The sequence below is a fragment of the Saccostrea cucullata genome, unplaced genomic scaffold, assembly GCF_032062105.1.
Source record: "Saccostrea cucullata isolate Sc308-1 unplaced genomic scaffold, CSIRO_AGI_Scuc_v1 ctg1403, whole genome shotgun sequence".
NCBI lineage: Eukaryota > Metazoa > Mollusca > Bivalvia > Ostreida > Ostreidae > Saccostrea > Saccostrea cuccullata.
This window is the reverse complement of record NW_026923837.1, coordinates 150,826-170,005: the sequence shown is the minus strand read 5'-3', so window position 1 is coordinate 170,005 and position 19,180 is coordinate 150,826.

Below are 19,180 nucleotides of genomic sequence, written 5' to 3'. Positions count from 1 at the left end.
TTATCGGCGACGGAAGAGTTTGGGCGAGTCCATTTTTCAATCAAGGTAGGACAGCCTAATATTTGGTCCGTCAGCGTTTCTTTATTTTTGTTTGATAAATTAACTATAGTGAAATCAACAACTTTAAACTTTCATTATTATGTATTTTATCTCTGTCATTTATTTCGATAACAAAAATAATACAATATATTTCCGAATGAGATCATTTTTATTTTCCCGGAATTCTGAATTTCACCTCTCAGTATTCTTTATGCTATTTAGCTAATAGAATTTCCTAATTGATTTCTGGAAGAGAAGGGGAAAGAGAATTATGTTTTCTTTGTTTATTTATATTTCTCTGATGTCTTATTTACTTATTTCTTTTTTTAATATACAATAAAAACCAAAATAAACGATTCCATAAAGAATGGCGAATATTTAATCGATATTGAGAAGTACAAGATCTGTTTCTAATGTAAACAAAAGAACAAATTCGAAATATACGACGACGTATTATTCAATTAACAAACCTATCTTTTAATAAGATAGGTGAGCTAGCACGGTACTATAATAAACCATTAAAACACAAAGGACGCTTATTGTACCATATTTTTATTTGAAGATTCGATAAATTATAAATAAGAAGACACAATGTTGCAACAATAGCGGGGGGGGGGGGTAACATATTCAGAATGGTGAATCTAAGAGAAGTCTTCACGTCCACGTCTGCAATGGCATAACTGTGCTTTAAGCATTCTGTATTTTACTGTAATTTCAATTTCGAGACAAAAAATTAAAATAAAAGGTCAGTAGAACCAATCGGCACCTAGTTTAAATTATTCAAGTGTGGTACTTTTTTTAAGCAATAGCATCTTCTCAGGTCTTTCTTTGCTCGAAAAAGATACATATCCCAAGTTGACACAGTTTTCCGAGCTTGCTGGAAAGAACCACGAAGGCAGATTAGAAAAGCTAGGTATTTAAAACAAATTTAGAAACATTAACAGTATTAATTATATGTCCCGAGTTACTATTACCATGCCAAGAAATCTCGTCCGATTTACGCGCACCGATGAAGTCAATAAAAGTGTAATTGATGCAAATCACCCATATTCCTCAAACGCTGTCCAGCAAGACAATTTACGGCAGCAGATTTCGATTTCAGGGGGTTGGATCCTAGGTTTTCAGCTTTCTTAGTTAAGAAAAATAAACTTGATACATTATTCCACCATTTATTTCTATCAGTGATATTTTTATTAAAATGAAAATATTAACATAGCCAATCAGGTTGCGTCTAAGTATCACACCGGCAATTGTTTTTACTTAAACAATAGAATGCTTTCTTTTTTGTTATTATTGGAATTAACGGAAGCAGCTGTTGCAGAAAAAATACATAACCCGCGTAAGCAGATTATGTAAATTTTTTCTGCAATAGCTGCGACCGTTAATTCCAGTAATAACAAACAAAGAAAGACATTTTATTGTTTATATTTATATCTGTTTAAATAATCATATAAAGTAGGATTAAAAAGATTAATTATTGTATTAATCATGCGAACGTCTTTATATGTTTCATTGATGGAACAGCCACTGATCAAGAAATCTGTACAGGCGACATGCCTAATGTAGTTCATGCAGTGATTAACGCAATGGGTTTTCTTAAGAAATAAAGGAGAATATATTCAGTGGATGTAAATATTATAAATTTCCATATAGAATTTTTAAAAAATTGTTTTAAAAAATCAGGTAATTGTTTACTTGAAAAAAAATTTAACAGAAGGTGTTAAACATTACCTGTCACACTAGCTGACACACCCTCACACACAAAACCAAAACGGTACCTACTCGGCATTTTCTGACTTTTTCCATCTGCAAATAGGGCTACCCTCAAATCCACGTGTTTTTTAATGTGTTTATAAACATTCCGAGTGCATCACAGGAAGTAGCCTCCCATGCCCGGAAAAAAATAGTTCCTGTCAAAAACCTTTATTTGTTCAAAAAGTACATAAAATTTACTAGACACAGGTACCAAAGTTGTAAAAATGGCTTGGAAGAGAATAGGAAAACGTCTCAAAAGAAAGGAAAATCAGTTTTATATGTATGGACCTACATTTGATTACCGGTGTGATACCTCTACCCATTTAGTATTCCTCTCCCCTCTTGTTTAACCAGGAAATTATGTCAACTTCAGGGAATAAACTACCGAGTTCATCGTACCCGACGTTAATTTATACTAAGGAAAAAAAATTATATGGAAATACGTAAAAAAATTGAAAGACAGCTTATTTCTACTGACGAATTAGTTTACTATACCGGTAATTAATAATTTTTATAACTTTCTTTTCCTTTAATTTACTTTTTTTACAGTATTTATTTAATAAGACCCCCCCCCCCAAAAAAAAAAAGAATGGGTGCACAAGCTTCTAAATAATTAATTTTGTACCTATGTTTTAAACCCTGTAAAACTTAAGATCCCTCCCTCAAAACTACTGACATTAATTGCCTCGCCAACATCTCTCGGGGGAGTTTCACAGATTAACGTTGATTCGGCTTTTATTGAGTTCGCTCTACGGATAGAATGCTAAGGTTTTCTTGGCATATTTTTCACATTTACGTGCAGGTTAGAAAACAAAACACGAAACTTCAGATCATATATATTTTCAGATGATAAAAAGAAATTAACGTGTCTTTCCGACAAATCCTGTAAATATTTTTTCCGAATTTGCTGGGATTATCCAGGAAGATGGAATACTGTAAGGAAAGCTAGATGTCTAAAATCTTGGTATTACAAAACATGACTTAGCTTTTTCTTTTACTTTAAATGTATAGGTTAGACAATAATTTAAAAGAAATTTCAAATCTTGACTTAGACTAGAATTGTCTGTTTCTAACTTACGAAATGGTTATTGCGCATATCAGACAGAAAAAAATATATACAATTTCTACAGAGTTATCGTTCCAGCTACGCTCTGGATAGAGGTATTTTTGTATTACAATTAAGTTATACGAATTTTTTTATCGTACAGTTTGTCTACTCCACTGTAGTTCCCCGGAATCCCTGGTCGTGAAATCGAGCATGCGTATTCCAGAAATATTCACTAACGTAGTTGCTAGCACTTTCATTCAAAATCGACACCAAATATATATACAGTGACGTAGCAACGGGGGGGGGGGGGGGGGGGGGGGCGCTGGCCCCCCACTTTTTTCCCCAACCTTACTTTTACTATAGGAAATGTTAATAGAAAGCCTGGTTGCCCCCCCCCCCCCCCCACACACTTATAGTGATGTACCGAAAATGTAGCTGCATTAGAAAAGGTACTGAAGGTAGTTGTCACTGAGAAAAAGTTTACCTACCCCCCCCCCCCCCTTCCCCACGCTCCTCACGAAATAGGATTTACTTTGGGCAACTTTTTTTTTGTTTTGCTTGTCAACTTTTTCAGTTAAGTAAAAAAAAAATTCTCTGGCTGCCCCCCCCCCCCACTTTCAAAAACGATGCTACGCGCCTGAATATACTGTATCTCATGAACTTGAAAAAAGAAACAAAAGAGTCTGCCACATCTGTTTCATAATTCATTTGGCTATTTTAGTAAAAATAAAGAAAAGAAAAAAAAAACGTGATGACTTCACCCTTTCTATCGTTAAGGTATATACATGTAGCAATGTATTCTGAGTAACCTAATCAACTGAATATGGAGAGTTTATGTGTATACATGTACATGTATATCCCAACTGATTCAATACGCACGGACATCCTTTACGTACGAACATATTGTAAAACGAACTATTGAAAAAAAGTTGATGAAACAAGGATATTTACAGTCCCGTTTGAAGTTAACACTTTGCAAATTCTGTTGTCTTTTTCCTTGCCCCTTGTCAGGAAATACAATGTACAATGTATCATTGAGTCGAATTCTGTCAGACTGATGATAGACAGGAAATGTTTACTAATCCATACCATATGATCTAATTAAGGTACTCCGATCCTCAGGTTCTGAACATCTGGCACTGAATAATTAAAAATATTATACTTTCATGTAAATTTGTGGAATCTGATTGGTAGAGAAACATTTGTTAAAAAACACTACTACCCGCTGAATAATGAAGCCACGCCCTCCAGCGTAGCAACAGTTAACATTGCTTAACGACGGGTGGTACTCCAAAAAATAGCGACTGCGCAGAATTTATGCGCGCACGGTTCACTGTTATATGTATGGCACGCCAAATTCACAAAAATGAGATAATCATAGTTTCACAATCGATAAACTAGGTTTATCGGTTGTAAACTATAGTTTACAAACCGTAAACTATAGTTAACAACGTTAATCTATATTTCACATCTGTAAACCATAGTTAACGCGATAATCTATGTTTCACAACCGTAAACTATACTTAACACCGAAAACAATCATTTGCGATTGCAAAACATAGATTATCTGATAAATACAGTTTCACGATTTGTAAACTATAGTTTACAAACCGTTAACTATAGTTAACGATCTGATAAATATAGTTTCACAATTTGTGAAACTATGATTAACAACTCTTAACTATAGTTTACGGTTGTAAACTATAGTTTACAAACGTGAATCTATGTTTATCAACAAAATCTATTGTTAACGCTTATTACAGACAGATAAACTTAAATTAACATTCGTAAACTATAGTTAACAACCGTTAAATATAGTTTTACAGATGAAAACTATACTTAACGAATCGTTAACTATAGTTTACGGTTTGTAAACTATAGTTTACAGTCGATAAACCTAGTTTATCAATTGTGAAACAATGATTATCTCATTTTTGTGAATTTGGCGTGCCATATATATGTACATGTATTTGTATAAAACATTCAGTATAATATAATAAATATAGCACGTAGTTGAGTGTAACATTGAAAATTTTCACCCCTCGAAAACCATTGTCAACTCAAATTATGTAAACAAATACATTTAAAATGTATTTTGTTGCCTCAATACACAATATTATATCTTATCAATGTGACCTTAATTTGTGCGAAAAACCACGTGAGCTTAAAAAGTTTGTTGAGCTGTACAGTAAAATTTCAAGCCAGTCTTACTTGATATACATCGTTTAGGTATAAGTCAATAATTCTAGAGGAAAAAATCGTAGGAAATAATTATTCTGAATTAGTTATGAGCATCAGGGATAAGTGTCGCTCTTCAAAATGGCAGTTTCATATTTAGGGGAATTTCAGACTTTGCACACCGGCGTTATAATACACAAAATAATTCAGCTGATCATCTTGATAAATTACATTTCCCAAGCTTTCTTGGAAGGACAGATATATTCCTTATCAACAGATTTGAGGCCCAGTTTAGTAAATCTGCACAATTTTTTATGCAAATCTGCAAATTAGGGAACTTGTAATTTTTCTGCACTACTTTCTTCTCTTACCGATTCTAAAAATAATTAGTGGGATGTACTAAGTACACAACATACTGGTATTGTTAGGCATGTGAATTATTGATACTTGTATTATATAATTTAATGTCATATCATTTCATACCCGGTATCTTTCCGTTTCATTTATTTAGTTGCATTCCTGATATATATCTTACTATATTGATATCGGTTATTTTTATTGAATATGGTATAAATTTAATACCTTGTAAAAGGAACGATGTATCGTCTGCAGCGTGTTGTAGGATTTTTATTCTCTAAGCACGAGTTCTTTAGTAAAGCCTATTAATTCTGGCGAATTGTGAATCTTTTTCGACATTGTTTCCACTATAAATAAAAGGAGCAGTGTTGAGACTGGACACCCTTGTGTCATTTTGCATTTCTGCCCATCTGTTACACTTTCTTTCGAACTTGTGCTGACATTTTACATAGCAATTCCCTATACATGTACGGCCTGAAGATTATTTTTAGATAGATATGATGCATTCCAGTAAAATGCGTTATTTTTATTTTGAATCTGTGTTCCTCTAAAAATTGACGCTTTCCAAATATGCTGCATCTGAATCTTGCACACTAGTAGCATAAGAAGAAAAATGGGCTACCGGTAAAGCAGGTGTACCCCAGTCTTCAATTGCAAGAGGTTTTAATGTTACGCACAGCACCATATGTTACGCACAGCATTTATAAAATATAAAAATGCAACACAAAATTAAATGTTCGCAAAAATACGAGATACCACGTGTAATATCAGCAGCAAAGAATCACTTCAGAGAATTACTAGTACGTAAAAGTGAATGTAAACAGTGACGTCATCTACAGCATGAATTATCCCTAAACTGCAAAGATCATCTAGCAATACCCTTTTCAACTGACTAAGACTTATTGCAAAAGGATTACCCATGCCAGTGTTCTGGTCCCACAGCACTCCATGCAAATATCTACTTCAAAGATCTCAGATCAATGGAGTATGACCAAAGCATCACCATTGAACATTTTGGTGTAGCTAGTCCAGAATGTTTATCAGAGAGCCTGTTATTGAAGTGCTAGGGTTTCGTAATGAACATTAGACAGAAAACTGCCTCCAGGACGTTAAAAAAGGTGGTGGTGGTAGTTTAGTGGAATGAAAAACGGTATTACACAAGAGTAAGACTGATTTGGTTCGTATTTAAAGGTCTTTGATGGTAAAAGGTACTCTAACTATGTTCTACCTGAACACGCCTATTCAATTTTGCAATGACAACCTCATTCTTGCAAAACAACAGAAACCTGATTCTGCAATTGTCACCTCGAGAGTTAAGCCTAACTAAGCAGCATTAGACAAAAGGGATTGACATGATCCATTTGCCAAAGACAATCACATCCCTAGACCCTGCAACAGCTGACTAAAGCTCTACATTTGGAGTGGGAGAGTATTCCTATAGAGTTTTTACAACACACATTACCCTTTGACTGTAGATTTCAACTTGCCTGTGAACTACCCCCTGACTGCAGACTCCATTTTGACTATAAAGAACCCCCCTGACTATGAACTTTGACCTTGACTATGAACTATCCCTTGACTGTGAACTACCCCCTGACCGTGAACTTCCCCCTGACTGTAGACTCCACCTTGACTATGAACAACCCCAAACTGGAGACGCCACCTTAACTATGAAGTATCCCCAAATGTAGACTCCACCTTGACTGTGAACTACCCCTGACTGTGAACTACCCCCCTGACTGTACAATCCAACTTGACTATAAACAACTCCAACCTGTAGACTCGATTGTGAACTATTCCTTTACTATGAACTACCCACTGACTGTAGTTTCCACATTGACTATGAACCACCCCTTGACTGTAGACTCCACCTTAATTATGAAGTATCCTCAAACTGTAGACTCCAATTTGACTGTGAGCTACCCACTGACTGTAGACTCCACCTTGATTGTGAACTACCCCTTGACTGTGAACTACCCACTGATTGTAGACTCTACCTTGACTATGAACTAACCCTTTACTGTAGACTCCACCTTAACTATGAAGTGCAGTAAAACTCGATTAGTACGAACACGGAGATTGCGAATTCACAGATACAGCGAAGTTATCTTGGATCCCCAGCTATATAAATTTAACGAATTCCTTATACAGATATAACGAATTATGGATATAATGAAGTTATTTCATAGGTCCCAGTGTCTTCGCTATAACCGAGTTTAACTGTATCCCCAAACTGTAGACTCCAATTTGACTGTGAAATACCCCCTGACTACAAACTCCACCTTGACTATGAACAACCCCCTGATTGTAGTCTCCACCTTCACTATGAACAACCCCATGACTGCAGACTCCACCTTGACCGTGAAATAACACCTGACTGTAGACTCCATCTTGAGTGTGAAGTTTTTATTACACACAGTGCCCTCTGACTGTAGATTTCAACTTGACTGTGAACTACCCCCTGACTGTAAACTCCACATTAACTGTGAACAACCCCCTGACTGTAGACTCCATCTTGACTGTGAAGTTTTTATTATATACATTGCCCTCTGACTGTAGATTTAAACTTGACTGTGAACTACCCACTGACTGTACACTCCACCTTGACTATGAACTACCCCTGACTGTAGACTCCACCTTGATTATGAACTTTCCCTGACTGTAGACTCCATAGATGCCACCTTGACTATGAGCTACCCCTTGAACCTTGACTGTACACTCCACCTTGACTATGAACTACCCCTGACTGTACACTCCAAACTTTAGACTTCCTTAATTGTGAACTATCCCTTGACTATGAACTACCCTTTGAACCTTTACTGTAAATTCCACCTTTATTGTGAACTACCCGCTGACTGTAGACTACACCTTGACTATGAACTACCCCTTGAACCTTGACTGTAGACTCCACCTTGACTATGAACTACCCCATGAACCCTGACTGTAGACTCCACCTTGATTATGAACTTTCCCTGACTGTAGACTCCATAGACGCCACCTTGACTATGAGCTTCCCCTTGAACCTTGACTGTACACTATGAACTACCCCTGACTGTACACTCCAAACTGTAGACTTCCTTAATTGTGAACTATCCCTTGACTATGAACTACCCTTTGACTATAGACTCCACCTTGACTATGAACTACCCCTGACTGTACACTCCAAACTGTAGAATTCCTTAATTGTGAACTATCCCTTGACTATGAACTACCTTTGACTATAGACTCCACCTTGACTATGAACTACCCCTGACTATAGACTCCACCTTGACTATGAACTACCCTTTGTACCTTTACTGTAAATTCCACCTTTATTGTGAACTACCCACTGACTGTAGACTCCACCTTGACTATGAACTACCCCTGACTGTACACTCCAAACTGTAGACTTCCTTAATTGTGAACTATTCCTTGACTATGAACTTCCCTTTGACTATAGACTCCACCTTGACTATGAACTACCCCTTGAACCTTGACTGTAGACTCCACCTTGACTATGAACTTCCCCTGACTATAGACACCACCTTGACTATGAACTACCCTTTGAACCTTTACTGTAAATTCCACCTTTATTGTGAACTACCCGCTGACTGTAGACTCCACTTTGACTATGAACTACCCCTTGAACCTTGACTGTAGACTCCACCTTGACTATGAACTACCCCATGAACCTTGACTGTAGACTCCACCTTGATTATGAACTTTCCCTGACTGTAGACTCCATAGATGCCACCTTGACTATGAGCTTCCCCTTGAACCTTGACTGTACACTATGAACTACCCCTGACTGTACACTCCAAACTGTAGACTTCCTTAATTGTGAACTATCCCTTGACTATGAACTACCCTTTGACTATAGACTCCACCTTGACTATGAACTATCCCTGACTGTACACTCCAAACTGTAGAATTCCTTAATTGTGAACTATCCCTTGACTATGAACTACCTTTGACTATAGACTCCACCTTGACTATGAACTACCCCTGACTATAGACTCCACCTTGACTATAGACTCCACCTTGACTATGAACTACCCCTGACTGTAGACTCCACCTTGACTATGAACTACCCCTGACTGTACACTCCAAACTGTAGACTTCCTTAATTGTGAACTATTCCTTGACTATGAACTTCCCTTTGACTATAGACTCCACCTTGACTATGAACTACCCCTTGAACCTTGACTGTAGACTCCACCTTGACTATGAACTTCCCCTGACTGTAGACACCACCTTGACTATGAACTACCCTTTGAACCTTTACTGTAAATTCCACCTTTATCGTGAACTACCCGCTGACTGTAGACTCCACCTTGACTATGAACTACCCCTTGAACCTTGACTGTAGACTCCACCTTGACTATGAACTACCCCATGAACCTTGACTGTAGACTCCACCTTGACTATGAACTACCCCATGAACCTTGACTGTAGACTCCACCTTGACTATGAACTACCCCATGAACCTTGACTGTAGACTCCACCTTGATTATGAACTTCCCCTGACTGTAGACTCCATAGACTCCACCTTGACTATGATCTACCCCTTGAACCTTGACTGTACACTCCAAACTGTAGACTTCCTTAATTGTGAACTATTCCTTGACTATGAACTTCCCTTTGACTATAGACTCCACCTTGACTATGAACTACCCCTTGAACCTTGACTGTAGACTCCACCTTGACTATGAACTTCCCCTGACTGTAGACACCACCTTGACTATGAACTACCCTTTGAACCTTTACTGTAAATTCCACCTTTATTGTGAACTACCCGCTGACTGTAGACTCCACCTTGACTATGAACTACCCCTTGAACCTTGACTGTAGACTCCACCTTGACTATGAACTTCCCCTAACTGTAGACTCCACCTTGACTATGAATAACCCCCTTTCTATGAGGGGTCTTTTTTGTCCCAACACCTATTGCAACACAAGACCTCAATGCATGCTGTTTCATCCAAAGGAGCAGTCTCCACGTCCAACAGTGGGATTTGAAACCACAACATAAGAACCAACCCCTTACTTGGCAACTCTAGAAAATTTCTAACCACTGCACCACGCATGCGACAGCACAGCAATTTAGAAGATCCATAAACTGACTCAAAAAAACTTAAATTGTTGCCCAAAAGCAAGAAAATGGTATCACTAGGACCATCAAAATAATTGGTCTAGTATCTGTCTATTTATCATAATTATCATGAAACTATTAACAATAAAATATACTTTACATGCATTTCATACTCTATACTATACCTCTCATACAGGCCTATCTTGGCCTTTGAAGAACATTAAAAAAGGTATTTTTTGCTCATTTTTAATCATCTATTATTTACAAGTCTACCTATCATTAAATCAATGAAAGTTCTATTTGTGTAATAAAAAAGTGTTCTTGTGCAGTTCTCTTATTCTATAAACCTTTCAAATACATGTATATTATTGTCCCTGCCTTTGCAAAAGTTGGGGGGGGGGGGGACAATATAAATCTCATCCGTCTGTACTTCTGTCAATCTGTAGTTCTGTCCATCACAAAAACTTTAAATTTGGTCATAATAGTAAGATTCTCAGCCAACCTTGGTCTTTCAGTCAGGTGATGTAACCTAATTAGCGTCTGAAACTTACACAGCTTTTCATTCATGGCTGAAATATAGATTTCGGCAAACATCAACAAGTTTAGAGATAATACGAGGGTTGTTCGAAAAGTTCGTGGACGACTGTCATATCTTTTTTATTTGACGTCATATGTTATCCAAATTTGGTAGAAATATTTTAACAATAAATCCAAATGATATTTATTATTTTTGGCAAAATATTACGATTTATTAAAAACTTATCCAGATTTTGAAAATGCAAAAATCGGATAGCGGAGCAGGTCACAATTTAGTCAGTTAGAGACAATAAAATAAATAATGTCTATAGTCATATTCTCTGTAAAATGGAGGAAAAACGAAAACTACATAGAAATTTAAATTAAGAATTGTTGCATCGATACGTGTACCAAACTATGGTTTTATATTTTGCTTTGTTGAAAAGAAATCAACTTGAGAAGATAAGTTGTCCTTATCGAAAACGACAAAAATGATGACGTTTTAGAACGTCACGGAGCAGCAGGTACTGAAGCAATTCTGCGTTTTTCTCAGGAAAAATCCTGAATAAACTCTAAAAATGTTGAAGGAATCAAGAAAATATGTCACAAGCGAGTTGTGCATGTGTGTACAAAAAGTAAAGGCAATATCTGAGTGACAGAGACTCTGTATCGGATGAGAATGACCTGTGAAGAAACGGTTTTACTGTAAACATCTGAACAAAACTTAAAAATTTGAAACGTAAATGAAAGACAAAGGCGCTTCAGAGTTGCTTATCCTGTGAAAGCAGAGTTAAGTACTAAAAGAAATTAAAACCTTAACAAAGGAAATTATACAATGAGACAAATTCTTAAAAAATAAATGTCAAGTATTAAATAAAGAACTTAATGAATGGGCATTGGAATACTCTGTGTGAAAAGTATAGGTATAGTATCTATTATAAATTCTCGACGCTATGTGTTGACGTTACATTGCCGTTTTGCGTGTTCCGCAGGTACAAAACATGTTGATTTTAAAATGAAGTAAATTTATTTGTGTTAAATCGAATGGAATGATATTTCACACATCAACAAAACAAATATTTTTACATATTATAATGTGCTTGTTTTAAATTTTCAGTGAGTAATATAACGAAGATGAAGATCGTCCACGAACTTTTCGAACAACCCTCGTACAATGAAAGTTTGTTGTACGGCAAGTGGTGGGGCTTAGTCACATTTGGTGATGTGCCATATACCCTGGAACTAAAAGTGAGAGCCTGCCAGGGATGATCCTGGGTTGGGGTCTTTAAACCAAGACCTTTAAGAAGGGAGGAATGTGGCAGTCAGCCCAGTTAGATTGCCAGTGACCGGATAGCTCAGTTGGTTATTTGAGACCTGACCAAAGATTCAGGGGGCCACAGTTTGAATCTCAGTCTGGTCAGCATTGTTTTTCTCCTCTCCCATAAAAGGAAAAGATCCGAAGGGGACATCAGATCATTAGAGTGAAATTACTCCTACTCTCAGCATAGCTCTATCATGTCTATTAACAATACTCATTTTCTTATACTTGTATTGTCTTCACTTTTTTATAGAATAATGTTTAGCAAAAAGTATAATAAATGTTAGTACAGTAAGAAAAAATGTATGTTAAGAGAAATTTTATTTGATCAAGCCGTTCAATTGAATTTCAGGTTAAAATGTAATTTCTTGAATATCTTAAACAATTGTCAATCTGTCATTTAACACTTACAACATGTGTACAAACTAATGAATTATTTGGATTTTATAGTAATTTTTAAATGGATTTCAAATTTAATTTAAAGTGTAAAAAATAGATAGGTCAATTTTTCCCCAAATTCATTTTCTCTGATACTTTGATCTTTTGCTCTAAGATACAAAATCTCTTCTTTATATGATATGAAAGAAATTCGATCACACATTTTTGTCCACATAGTTTGAAATATGGTCTGTAAGAAAGTTGTGAAATCAGACATTCAACGTTTTTCAACATTATCAATTAATTTATTGAAAACTTGCATGATGCTGTTTATAAAGACAATATTTTTGTTACTGGTACTTGAATTCAATAAGTTTAGTTATAATGATACTGGTAAATTTGAATATTAAGATATTATGTAAAAATAGAGCATACATATAAGTGTCAGAATTGAAAATAATTCACAAGTAACTATGCTACACATAAAGTTATCTCACGAGAAATTGTATAATTCAATTTTTACAAAAAAATCAACAGAATGATTCCAATGGGTCCCAAAATTGTGTCAGATTAAGGAAAATTGAACTGATAGTGTTAGATATTTCATCACAATATTTTATCTTTAATACTTTTTATCTTTAACCTCTTGATATGACATTGACCTTTACGGTACATTAAACATCTCGTAATATATGTGTCCAAATATCAGCCCTCTACTATATATGGAACATAAGTTACACTGCATTTCGTAACAGACTTACAGTCTGTACTGCATTTAAACAGCATTAAGCCATTCTAAAATGTAAGCTACCAAGTGACCGATACATGTATATAGAATTCTCTGATTTTTTTTCCCACAAAATATGTCAATTTTTGCTTAAGTAGCGCATAAAATATCTACCAAACTAAGCCATTTTGTCGTCAAATACTGGGCAAGTTCTTTTATAGTTGTCTTACTGGTAGCTTGTCTAGCATTGTAGTGCATATGCAAGATGTTTTTTTTTTCACTTTACTCTCTGGTTTCATCTCTTTGTATGATATATAATTTTATATTGTGTGTGGACTCTAGACTCAGATCATGCTGATAGATGTTTGAAGTTATAAATCTAAGTTTATCATCACTGTAATGAAAATGAACTGTCTATCCCAACATTAACAATATTTCAGTGACATTGCATCTTACTGAACGGTGTGTCAATTTACCCAAATGGAGCCAAAGATGACTCAAATGGACTTCTGTAGACTTTATATCAAAAATAAAATGCATCTACAGTGTATATATATATATAAAAATAATTATTTATTTTTGCATTTAGATATTTATATTGTTGAATATTCAGAATAATGGCTATTGAAATAAATGTGTTTTGTGTTTATGACAAACATTCAAATTATTGTATTAAAAAAAAAATTTACTTTATTCATTACAATTAAGCAAATTATTTTAAAATATATGAGTTTACCAATCAGAAAATTTCACAAAGTTATATTCTTTTTTAGTAAATCAGTACGTAGCAACAAGGGGCCGGGGGCTTGCTCCACCTCTATTTTCCAGACATAACTTTTAGTTTTACTGTATTAAAAATGTTCATTGAAAGCCCCCCTCCACCACACACACTTTCAAAAAAAAGATGCTACATCACTATAAATGATATTACTATTTTATCATAATTAAGTCCCTTTGCTTAAATCGACGCAATTTACTGAATGTCACCTATCATGGATCATCATTGAACATATATAAATGAATCAATGTGAACAGAACTCATCTAACCAAAAACTATATGATGAAAAATGATTGAAAACTGCTCAGTTTTTAATTTATGACAGAGAATGTTAACACCTAAACATTCATAGGGAAAATCCACATTAGTCTTTGTGTACAAGAAAAAAAAACTTTTCAGCATTATAGACACATTAAAACCACAATAAATAGAGGAAATTCGCGTCGCAACTTTATACTGGTTGCAAGTGGCGAGACCATAATTTAACCTTACTTGTGTCTAACATTACATTTATCGGCAAAACAAACGATAATTATTTTCATTTTATCTTGTTAAAATACTGTCTTACTTACAATAGATCGGTTTTGATTGCGAGTTTACTAATCATAATTTGTTCTCTCGAGTGCAAACAGCTGATTAAGTTGGATGCCGATCTCGATGTTTAAAAACATTAAACAGTTTATAGTACACTTCTGCTGTCGCTTTCTTTTCCCAAATAGTTTTTTTTTCAGTCAATTAATAAATATCTAATTAAATTAGTCATATATTGCACTTCTTCTTATGTAATTTCAGAGATGAAGTATCACATGAAAGCCCAGATCAGATGCCGATCGCGATGCAATAGCGTCGAATGTCAAACACTTATTTTTCAAGATTTTGCTGAAAATATTCAAAAAACCAGAATTCTTTAACAGTCTTGGAACTTTATTACTTCGATTTTACTTCATTTTAAACACTAATTGCGTCTATATAAGGCGATTACAACTTTCTCGGGGTCTAATTATACGAGTGTCGAATTGCACGGCTACCGCTTTTTTCAGAGCGACACTGAGCACTCAATCGCAACATCTCGGGTCTTTCCGTCAGAGGTCGGAAAAATAACCTCGAATGTATTAACATCACCGGATGTTAAAAATTTATACATTTCCTGTTTATTCAAATATACGATACACGGAGTTAGAAGTCCCTTGTATATTATAATTTAGGTAATATCATTACATTGAATAAAGTTAAACTCCATATTCCACAGATAAAAGGTCCCCATGCATTTATTTCAAAGATCGTGAAAAGGGGGAGTTGTCATGGCGGCTTCCATATACATTCGAGGTCGTTTTTCCGCTAGTCGGAAAGGCCCGAGAAGTTGCGATTGACTGAGCACTAGCGACAGTTTTCACTGGTACACCTGTAGGTCACACCCACGTCTTTTCATGATTGAAATATGACTCCGTAGACTATTTTGTGTGTGAATAATGGCTAATGCTAAATGTTGTGTGATGCGTAGATAGTGTACGTGTTGGTGTTGTAGATAGTGTGTTGGTGTTGGTGCCTTTGTGTTTGTCACCTCTCGCTTTCAGGAGTGTTGGTAAAATGGGTAGGCAAACCCGGGCCGGGGCAAATTAAAAGCCGGGGCAGATAGAGATTTTTCAAATTTCTGTCTTCATACTTTATCGATCGAGCTGAAATTTTCAGAATGTATTTAATACATGATTATTTATATTCGCTGCTAAAATTGCCATGAAATACTTTATATTGTAGATTTTATCGGCGACTATTGATTTTCAAGTTGGTAAAATGGGTAGGCAGTTTCCCAAGTTCACAATTTACGTTTTCAGACATCTGCTGCATAAAGTCCATAAAGTTATGAAAAATTCTGGTGTTTAAGAATACATTTTAACTAAAAATTAATATTTCTTCATTGGTTATGGTAATATTTACGAAAAATTACATGTTTTAAGAAAAACCGGGTCATTAAAACCGGATCCGATCACCCGGGACAAACCTGAAAATTCCGGAATAGTTTAGTAATGTTTGTCACCTGAAAAAGAAAACGCCCAATTGATTTGTTGGAAGTTTGTATTTAATTTTTTAAATAGATCATTTATTTAAAGATAATTTGCAGTTAACATTCCCTACCACTGGCTTTAATCTAATCACACACAAGCTCTCTTAATCAATTTGGGCAATACAAAATTGGCTTACCTTATTATGTTAATTATCTTAGGAGAAAAAGCTGGGAAGAAAATTGTTGTGATGTAAAAATAATTAAAAGATCACAGTGACATCTTTAATTGACAATTATACTATAATTTGATTTTCAGGGACCCTATATATTCCTTCTCTGGAGTGGACTTTTTTTCAGTTCAGATTAGATGCATCCAGCAGTTGTCATTCTTCTGTATGTTTCTTATATAAATGTAGGTATGAGGTCTTTATGAATAAATGTTTTGTTATATGATCATGTTTTACTTGTCATCTCATCGGACTGGAAAAATTGAATTTAAATTAATAAATAAAAAAGGCTCTTGTGAGGATACCTCCATGTGGTTAGAGCTGGGCAATGTCACAAAAGTGATAGCTAACATCCTCAAATACAAAGAATTTGGTTTTAATTATTTCGGAATTTTCGGGTTTGCCCCGGCTGATCGGATCCGGTTTTAATGCCCCGGCTTTTCTGAAAATGCGCAAATTCTGCATACTTATAGCTTTTATAATGTAAAACTAATTATATTTCGTTAATATAAAGTGTAAAATATTGGAAAAGTCCACAATTGTAATGGTTTAATGAGTCTTAATTCAAAAATACCGTAAAACGTCGTATTGATTTTGCCTACCTATTTTACCAACCTGGAAATGAACAATCGCCCAGAAAATCAGAAATATTGCGTATATTAGGGCGATATTAACAGCGAATACAAAAGAACCTTAAAGGAACATAATCTGAAAATTTCAGATTAATTGGTTGAGTATTAGCGGAGATATTTGAAAAATCTCGATCTGCCCCGGCTTTTCATTTGCCCCGGCCCGGGTTTGCCTACCCATTTTACCAACACTCCGCTTTCAGCCCTCGCAGCTGGTTAGCAGCAATGCGAAAAGGGAAGCAATTTGTTAGCCTCCCCCTGCCAGTACATAGTCTCTCCACAACAAGTCCTATGCGATGCGATGCGATGCCTCCACGTGGAAGCAGACGGATACTTGGTACCATTCGGCCCAGGCTAACTTCGCAAGGGCGCACGGGAAGATGAGGCTCGAAAGCCTTGATCGGCAACTCATCTAGAAGAGAAAACTCGGACTACAATCCGATTTAAGTAAGAGGCCGTTAGCAACTACTATGTTTGCCCCTAGACATACATGTAAACCTGGAGGTTGGACTTGAGGCTAATCACCTCCTTCCATAAAAAAACATCAGTTACTGATTACAGAAACCGTTTTAACAATTGCCTGGGGGAAGGGCAAGCACGACATGCGAGATTCCAGATCAGGATTACCTTCATTAGGAATTTGAGAGAGAATGACAGCAATTAGGAAAAGCCGAGAGGACCCTAACGGCCTGAAAGGAACGCAGATGCCATCCATACAGTGTAACAACACCTAAAAACATCACCAAGATCGAATGTTGAAACGTGCCCATAGAGAGGGATAGAGACGAAGAGGACGGCCAAAGAACACCTGGCGACGCACTGTTGAAAGGGAAAGGGAAGAACTGGGCAGGAACAGTTCAAAGGAGGGGCAGGTTGTTGCCAGTGACCTCCGTAAGTGGCGTTCTTTGTTGAACGGCCTCATGCATCCTCCAGGGCACGGAGAGGATAAGTAAGTCAGTCAGTCAGTAAGTAAGTAATGGCTAATTTTAAAACAATTACCGGGGGTAGTATGAATAAAGTTCATCAGTATTTGGCTTAATGATAACTTGAATTTGTTGAAAAGGTCACTATATCGACCATGAAACTGAAGAAATGATAACGCGAAGCTGCTGATATTCTTGTGTCGTCAATTTATTCGTCAAAATCTTCCCATGTTTTAGAAAAAAAGTTTATATGTAGTGCACATTCTTGCATATCGAATCAACTGAGAGATATAAACCCTATATGAAGATGAAAAATGAGATTGAAGTAAATCTAATTCTTACATGTACAATCATGTACAGTGTAGTCTGAAAGAGATCGGTGCCAGTAACCTTTAAAAAATACAAAAGGCACTTAATTGTGGTTTAATTTCAATAAGATAAGCAATAAGACTTCAATAGGGTTTTGATTTTGGGGTAAATGTAAGTACATCTAGAGGGTAACAATCTTTTTCAAAGGTGTCTTGAATATAATTAAGATAAGTTAAAAAAATCTTTTTACCCATCACTCATAAAGATCATCAATGTTAATACCAACAACGAAAGGAGGAAATTCAAAATGATGTGATGTGTTGTGCATTGAATAATGGTGTATATCAACTGTGGATATTCAAAATCTATAAAAAGAAAAGTATTTTAAGAAAATTGAAAAATCTTTATTCTTGTCAAAGTCATTTACATCAAAACGAGTGACTATCATACACTGTATATAACCAATTAAAAACTAGGCTTTTGATATAGCCAACAGCTGCTTCTTCAATAAAAGTGGTAGTTGAGAAAACTCCGTTAGCTATCTTGTGATTGGACATCAACAAGATCAAATGAAATCATTAAAAATCTACACACAAGTACTCTGAGGTTACTGTTTTGTCAGAAAAAAAAGCGGAAATCGAAAATTTACACAGTCTTGTAATTGGTCATCAGGTACTGAGTACTTTAAAAATGATATCAAAGGGATACTAGAGTTCCTTTCTATCATAACGTCTACATGTACGTGGAAAACTCTGTGGTGTTCAGCTCAATATTCAGATATTTCGACGACGTTTTATTAATTAACAATATATACTAGGTACTTCCATACAAAAGTATCATCCAAATGAACCAAAAATTTTTAAAAGGCCTCCGAGTCTGTAATATCTGCTTTATAATACATGTTTTACTGTCTTTTAAAGGGATA